We start from the raw sequence: 8,911 nt of genomic DNA, 5'->3' as shown, positions 1-8,911 counted from the left end.
CGAGCCGTCCAGACCTGCGGGATCAAGCCCTAAAGAATCCAGAGCTCGCGCTGTTCAGTGATGGCAGCAGTTACTAACCTACAAGAGGGTGCCCGAAGAGCGGGTTATGCAGTAACCACAACCACTGAAGTCCTAGAAGCTAAGGCATTACCAGCTGGATGGTCAGCACAATGGGCTGAGTTATATGCTTTAGTCTGAGTCCTCACCCTCGGGGAAGGCAAGCGAGTCAACATCTTTATTGACTCTTGGTATGCCTTCGCTACTGTACATATACACGGAGCCATCTACAAGGAAAGGGGCCTCCTAACCGCCGCAGGAAAGGCTATCAAGAACAAGGAGGAGATACCGAGACTCCTTGAAGCCGTGTGGCTTTCAAAGGAAGTAGCAATCCTGCACTGTAAGGGACACCAGAAAGGAGATGACCCCATAGCACGGGGAAATCGTTGGCAGTTGAGGCAGCGAAGACCGCAGCCAGTGAGGACATGGACAGAGCCCCTTGCCTTACCATGGCCCTAACACCCCCAGAAGAACTCTCTCCACCTAGTTACATTGAAAAGGAAAAGGAATGGGCCATGGCTGAGGGGGCCACCCTGACTGAAAAGGGATGGTGGATGATGCCGACGGGCACATCTTTATTCCAACAGCAACCAGAGGGCATCTAGTCAAGGAACACCACCGACTCACTCATGTGGGAAAAACTGCATTAGAAGCCCTTCTCAAGAAGCACTACATCAGTCAGCTGCCAGCACTGTGCCGAGCAACGAGTGAACGATGCATAACATGTGCTAAAAATAATGCTCGGTCTGCACCAGGATCCCCGCCAGGTGTCCCGAGGATGGGAGCAACCCCCTTCGAAGATCTAGAGGTAGACTTCACAGATGTGCAGCTGAGCAGGGGGTTCAGATATCTCCTAGTGATAGTATGCACATACTCTGGGTGGGTCGAAGCCTTCCCGACCAGGACGGAGCAAAGCCGGGAAGTAGCTAAAGGCTTCTTGCGGAAGATCGTGCCCCAGTTTGGCCTGCCATTAACAATCCATAGTGACAATGGACCCGCATTTGTGGCAGACATTGTACAGGTCGTGACCAAATCTCTCAACGTCACTTGGAGACTCCACACCGCTCACCGGCCCCAAAGTTCAGGGAAAGTAGAGTGAATGAATCGCACCCTCAAGGGAACCTTAGCAAAGTTGTGTCAGGAGACTAACCTGCCATGGCCGGATCTGCTACCCCAGCTCTCCTGCGTGCTCGGTGCATGCCCGGGACATCCAGGTTTCTCTCCATTAGAATTAATATATGGACGGCTTCCCCCGTGCTTGGGAAGCCTTCCAGGAAACTTGTATCAGGTTGGAGATAAAGGGATAAAGGAGCAGCTTCAGGCCCTGGGGGCCACCCTAAACAAATTACAAAAGTACACCATTGAGAGGGCCCCAATCTTCTTAGGGCCTCAGGTACACTCACTCCTTCCAGACAGGGGACTCAGTTTGGGTCAAAGATTGGAAGAAAGACCCCCTCAAACCACAGTAACAGGGCCCCACACTGTTGTTCTAACCCTCCTACTGCCCTCAAGGTCTCAAGGACCCCGTGGGTCCACCACTCCAGAGTGAAGAAAGCTCATCATTGGGACGAGGAGCCGTGCCAGTGGAGAGTCCAGCTAGACTTCACGAACCTGCTCCAGCTTCACCTTCGACGAGACCCCGCCGACCGAGGGACACCTGCTCACCTTGGTCCCTGGCTCTCATCGGCGTGGTTTCCCTCATCTTGGGAGTCAGACTCTACATTGTTACCCCTCCTGACTGGACTTTCCCCCAGAGGCTTACTATTGTCATTGCTTATTGGGTGTCCCTAGGGTGTATTACTGCACTTACTTGTCCACAGGTTTCATTTGCTGTCAGGTTAGCCACGATGGCTCCCTCTAACTAATGTCGTAGACCCCACTTTTACTGGCCCTTTGCTGTCTACTCCTAAGCACATTTCACCATGGTTTTCCTGGCCCCAGTCAGTCCTGGTCTTCTGCTGCCTGGTATGCTATTCCTCCGCACTGCCTCTAGCTTGCCCGGCCTGGCAAGGGGGGCAAACTGTCATATCACCATTACTGGTAAATGGACTTTCCAGCTTGTCCCCCTCAATCCTGCACCAGTGCCCCCACTGACTTCTTCCACCTGGGATAGGCACACACCAAAGGTTAACCTCCATTCTGATGGATGCCAGCTTCTTGATATCTCCCGGGAACCTCATAGATGGTGTTCCTGCCATGGCCCTCACTCAGGTTACTGGCTGGTAGATATCTACATCTGTGGGGGCCCTACACCTCAACAGCCAAACACCTGCCCTCAGTTCTGCTCTCAACCCTGGGGATGTGAGTCATGGGTGGCGACTTGGCGGGGAATGGAGCGATGGTCCACCAGGTGGTGGCACCTCAAACAGTGCAGTGACATCGAATTTCCCTGTCACGCAATGCTACCCCATCCTCTTGCTCTAACAAGCACTGTATACTGCTCACCTCTCAGTCTTAGAACCCAATGCCACATCATGGGCTACAGAAATCATTCTCCTGTTGGGCCAATATCACTCTATGGGAACTGACCCCGTGGCCAAATTTATGATTAAGTCCATGTTCACTCCAAGCCTTACAGTCAACCCCCAGAGTCAGACAGAAAATAACTCACCCTGGCGCATCCCTGGGTCCCCCATCCACACACTGCAAGCATCTATAGCACAATTGTTAGGTATGATTAACGCCTCCCACCAAGCGCTTAACCACTCAAATCCACCCCTAGCATCTGACTGCTGGATCTGTATAAAGCCCGGTCCCGTCCTATACCTAGGTGTCATCCTCAACCAATCTACTGTGTCACCTCCCATCTCGACACCGGGGACCTCAGATTATCTCTTTCTGGCTCCAGTACTGCTGTATGGCAACTCTTCCTCTCCCATCATGGGCCACAGTTGGGTCTGTGCACCTAACAACACTTTTCTGGCTTGTGATCAAGGTGTATACATCTGCATCACCCCACACAATCAATCATGCACGCTTTTCAGTTTCTTACCCGATCTTTCAGTCCTCCCTGGGAGCAATGCCCCACTCATATGGAGACCTCCTCTCCGCCCTTGACGCTCCCCCACGGCCATCCTTCTTATTGTGAGCCTGCTGGCTGCATCAGGTGTTGCCCTCGGCGCCACTGGCATCAAGATGTCTCAGGTTCAGTACCAGGGATTAACTCAGCAACTCATGATGGACTTTTCCACCCTCACTCAGTTGGCCCTGGCCCTGCAGCGCCAACTTGATTCACTGGCCTCAGTGGTCCTCCAAAACAGGCGCGGGCTTGACTTATGACTGCGCAGGGGGGCTCTGCCTCTTCTTACAGGAGGAATGTTGTTTCTGTGCTAATGAGTTGGGGGTGGTCCAAGAAACTCTGACCCAATTACAGGAACGAGTGCATCGTTGGTGGAAAACACTCCAGCGGACAACTTGGTGGGATTCCCTCTCACAATGGTTCCCTTGGTTCGCCCCCCTCGTCGGCCCCCTCCTATTGCTTCTCCTCATAGTGGCATTGGGTCCTTGTATTCTTAATGTCCTTACTAGGTTTATCACTACTCAGATTGCTAAAATCAGACTCCAGTTACTCCTTACTCACTATGGCCCCATAGAAGATGAAAATGATGCCCTCTAAACTAGGTGTTTAAAGGGGCATCAAAGTGGGGGAATAATGGGGAAAATCTGTGTCCTAAGATGGCTGACCGAGCCAGCAAGAGAGTCCCAGTCCTTGCCCCGGGGCTCTTCCAGGTTCTTCTCCCTGCTCTGCTTCCCATGCGCACCAATCCGGGTTCTTTTCCCTGCCCTGCTTCGCGCGCACACCAAAAGTGCCAAGTATGCGGAAGTAGAAGTGTATAAATTGTCCCCTTTGTTTGTGCTCGGGGCTCAGACCTTTGGAGACCACTCTCTTCTGAGCCCGCCAGCGTTGAATAAACCTCCTATCCTCCAAGATCTCCGGGTGCCCCTTGGTTCCTCTGTTGGGCGATCCAGTCAGGTTCTGTAACAGTCTGGCTCAGGATCTTTCATGAAGTGGCAGTCAACTTGTCGACTGGGGCTGCAGTCATCTGAAGGGCTGGAAGATCCACTGCTAAGACTATTCACACTATTTTTGGCAGCCCTCAGTTCCTTGCTGGCTCTTTGCTACATGGGACTTGCTGTAGGCTTTCTGAGTGTCCTCAATATATGGCAGTTGGCTTCTCCCCCCGGTGAGAGCATGAGAAGGTGACCAAACAGAAGCCACACTGTCTATTATACTCCAATCTTGAAAGTGACATATGACTACTTCTTTTGTGTTCCATTGGTCAGTCAGACCAACTCTGTCAAATGCGAGAGGGGACTACACAAGGTGTAAATATCAAGAGGAGGGATCACTGGGGGCCATCTTGGAAGCTGGTGACCACAATCCTGCTTATTTACTTCATAGCACTTATCCCAGTCTTGGATTCTTTATCTGTTTACTTGTTGATTGGTGATCTCTTGCCCACTAGCATGAAAGTTGCACTAAGGCAGAGACACTTACCCGGCTCACTTTTGAATTTCCAGCCCCTAGGAAAGTGTTTGATACAATAAATATTGTTGAAAGAATGAATATGTGAGTGAACCCCATGGTAAAGTACAGGAAGTCACTAACCAACATTCATTTCCTCTGTCTAACTTTGTTTTTGTCACATTAGTTTGTGATTCTGTTAAGAATGACTTAGATCAGGGGCACCTGGGTGGCTCAGTCGGTTAAGCGGCTGCCTTCGGCTCAGGTCATGATCCCAGGGTCCTGGGATCGAGCCCCACATCAGGCTCCCTGCTCAGCGGGGAGACTGTTTCTCCCTCTCCCACTCCCCCTGCTTGTGTTCCCTCTCTCGCTGTCTCTCTCTGTCAAATAAATAAATAAAAATCTTTAAAAAAAAAAAAAAAAGAATGACTTAGATCACTGACTGGACAGAGGCAGGAGCATGATACAGATGTCTAGTTTTATTTTTGTTTTTTTACTTGATAAGTGGTTTAAAAGAATTAGCTGTATTCTTAGTCTTTCTTTTTCATTCTGTCAAATACATGTTCTAATAATAAAAATTATGTCTGGTATAGTACATCATAGTTTCAAAATTGCTTTCACATTCTACCTTTCATTTGATCTTAATGCCATATCCAAGTTGGTAGAACTTGTATTTACAGATGAGGTATTGGAACTTGGAAAGGTCAGAGATTTACCAAAGGGATATACTTTGTGGGTAACATGGGGACCTAAAAAAAGCCTCTGTCTCCAAATCAAGGACACTGTCCCTCAGCCCAGATTGCCTTTGTTTAATGCTTATATGATCCTTCTCTCATGATAATTTTTTGATAGTCTTATATAAAATGATACTTTCAGAATAGCTATCTCAGAATAACTTACTTTCTTTCATAAGTGCATGGACTGTTTCTTGTACACCAGGGTGATTGTATTAACTTACCATTATGGCATGGGCTTTGTTTATTTTATTTAATTTAGTTATCATTTATTTGAGTGCCTGCTGTGTATACCAGAACTGTGTTATGTGCTGCATATAAAAAAGGTGAATAAAATATGTGCCATGATTTTAAAAAATGACCTTTTTTTTTTATATTTTATTTTCCTAATTCTAAAAACAACTTAGGTGTTTTTCAGAATTTTTGAAAAATACGGAAATGTGTAAAGAAGAAAAAAAAAATCTTCCATAAACCAACCAAATGTTAACTACCATTAACATTTTGGAGTATTTCCTTCCAGTGTTTCACTTATATGCATAGGTACACGTACATGTATATGTCAATATGTACTTTCCTATATTTTAATGCAAGAAAAAAATCACATTAAAATTTATTTTTTCTCATCCCATTAAAAAAAGACTTAGTCCCTAATTTACCTGGTCTTGGGCTAGTTAACGACTCCCTTGAGGTTGTAACAGACCCCAAGGGCTTGTACAGTCTGGGAAATTTGGGAGGGCTTCTGGTCTTCAGTCCATTGTGGTCTCAGCCCTCATAGACCATTCAGTGGTGGAGGCTCCTGAGTGTCAGGGCTCACAAGGGACTGTTGAGACCCCAGATCTCCAGGACCCATGCCCTCCTGTAGAGCACATTGAAGAAAGCCAGGGAGCAGAAACCCAGGGCTTGACTCCTCCCATCCCAGTCTTAAAAAATCTCTCTCCCCCTCAGTCTCTAACATCCTTTAGTCATCCCCTTCCACAAAGGTCCACCTTGCTCACTCTTGCTATGCGACTGGAATACCATGGATGTTAACTCCTTTTTGGAGCAAACGAGTGTCCAACCTCACAGACCTTGCTATTCTTCCGTGAGAGGAGAGGGGGAGATCACATTTCTATCCTCTTGCTAATGATTACTCAACAGAAAAAAAAAGACAAGATGATAATTTATTAATTACACATGCTACTTTCTGTATTTCTCTCTACCTATATTTAAATTTAAACGATACTGCACATAGTTTTGTATCCTGCTTTTTAACTTGATGCCATATCATGAACATCTCCCACATTATCAAATATATTATATAAAACAGGATTTTCCTACTTTCTGATGTTCCAAAGAGTTCTGAAATCAACATTTTTGAACATAAATCTTTGTTCAAACCTTGTGATCATTTTTCTGCTCTTAAAGAGTTCATGTCTGACTTGGGAATGAGAGGAAGACAATGAGAGACAGAGTTTTCATGTAGGTGGTGAACTGGACAATGGAGATAGACTACCAGGCACAAAATGGGTCAAACATGGGGGCCACCTCAGCATGGGTGACAGATTTGCTAAGATGTGTTTAGACGTGCTTCCTTAAATCCGCTGACAGTCAATGGCATAGACTTCACATCTGACCCTGAAAGAGTGGTGTGGTTTAAGGCCTTACTACTCAGAGTGTGGCCTCAGACCAGCAGCATCAGCAATGCAGGGTGGCTAAAATGTGGAATCTCACATCCTACTCCAGACCTTGATAAATTGTAGTTAGCATCACTATTATCGCATCCTAAGTCTTTGTGTTCCAACCAGCTGATAGGCATGCATTTTTAGCTTACAGCCTAATTTCCCTTTCCATCAACACAGAGCCCACGTTTGAAAATGCATGAGCAGTTATTGCTATTATGATGATGACTATTATTACTATTACCTTGATTTTATAGTGCATATTTTCTTTTAAGAGCCAAAAAGGCTTAAGAAATATTATATCACTAATCCTTATAACATCACTGTGAAATAGGTAGGTGGCAAATATAAACAAGTATCAATATTATGCTAAATCATACTTAAGTATATGGTGTGAAATCCTGAGCGATCTAATGAAAGCAATATCCTTTTGCGGCTGGTGAAGTATTTTATGTTTTTATCTCTTATGTTAAATCAGTGAGTGGTAGGGCTTGGTGACCTATTATGTTTTTCTCCATCTCTCATTTAGATAATGTTCCTTTCTCATTTATATGAAAACGTTTAGATTTGTTTTTGAAAAATTCTAGGCCCAAAAGAAATTTTACAAACATGACCTCAGCAACACCTGTATGTAAGGGAAGCAGAGATACTGAGAATTACCAAGTGGAACTGAAATCAAAGGCCGTAATTGGATCCAGTGAGCTTCTATATTGAGGCGTTTCCAGCCTGAGTCCAAATCATCTTTCCATCTTGCCAGTTACTATGCCATATTAGTCCTCTCCAAACTTCCATCATTTGTTCATCACATTCACTAATTCTACTTTTTATCTTTAAAAAGCAACTAATTTAAGAAATCTTAAATAAATTTTCCCTAAAAGGAAATGTTACATGCATATGTATATTATTATTATTTTTTAAAGATTTTATTTATTTGACAGAGACACAGCAAGAGAGGGAACAGAAGCAGGGGGAGTGGGAGCGGGAGAAGCAGGCTTCCCACCCAGCAGGGAGCCCGATGTGGGACTCGATCCCAGGACCCTGGGGCCATGACCCAAGCCAAAGGCAGATGCCTAACGCCTAACGACTGAGCCACCCAGGCGCCCAAGGAAATGTTATATTACCATTGCAAATGGAAGACCAGTAAAATCCTACTTGGTATCAAATAAAGTAACACTGAAAACCAACATCGTGAAAGCAAACAATGTTGTTAAATTCCAGTCTGTAGACTTTGGGCCTGAGGCTGGCTCTCTTTGTGAAAACGAGAGATTTAGCAAATACTGGAGTGGTGTGAAAGATATATAGGCACCAAACCGAGATTGTCTTCTTGAGGCAATTAGGAGAATTAACAGAGTTAGTAGGAGATTATTTTCCTGACTTTCTAATTCAGTGTTATTTGATGCCTATATGTGTACCACTCAAAACCATTTGCCTTCACTCCCATAGGTTTGAACATTAATTCTCAAGTGGTAACCAGTGCAGGCTCCTCACAGTTTCACCCATTACTCCTGCTTCCTTACAACAAAATACTTCCTGCTGTGGGCCTTTGTGAAGCTTCTCCCATTGCTATGACTTCGCCTTTTCTCTGACCATCTGAATCTTACAGCCTTTGAGACTGATTTTAAATTCCTCTTGGTGAGGTTCCTTGATTTCCTGGGCTTGTGGAAATCTCACTGTTTTAAAAATTCCTTTTGCCATACTTGGTTCATATATTTTTTTAAGATTTTTTTTTATTTGAGAGAGAGAATGAGTGAGAGAGAGCACGAGCAGGGGGAGGGAGAGGGAGAAGCAGGCTTCCCGTGAGCAGGGAGCCCAGTGCGGGACTCGATCTGAGGACCATGGGACCATGACCCGAGCTGAAGGCAGACGCTTAACGACTGAGCCACCCAGGCGCCCGTACCCAGTTCATATTTATCACACGCCAACTCAGTGGTTGAGAATCTTCTTGTGGGAGAATCTGTCTCCATTACCAGCTAGCTGGTAAGCTTTCTGTGGGCAGC

This window comes from Neomonachus schauinslandi, chromosome 4 (assembly GCF_002201575.2).
Source record: "Neomonachus schauinslandi chromosome 4, ASM220157v2, whole genome shotgun sequence".
Classification (NCBI taxonomy): domain Eukaryota; kingdom Metazoa; phylum Chordata; class Mammalia; order Carnivora; family Phocidae; genus Neomonachus; species Neomonachus schauinslandi.
This window is presented reverse-complemented; position numbering follows the sequence as displayed.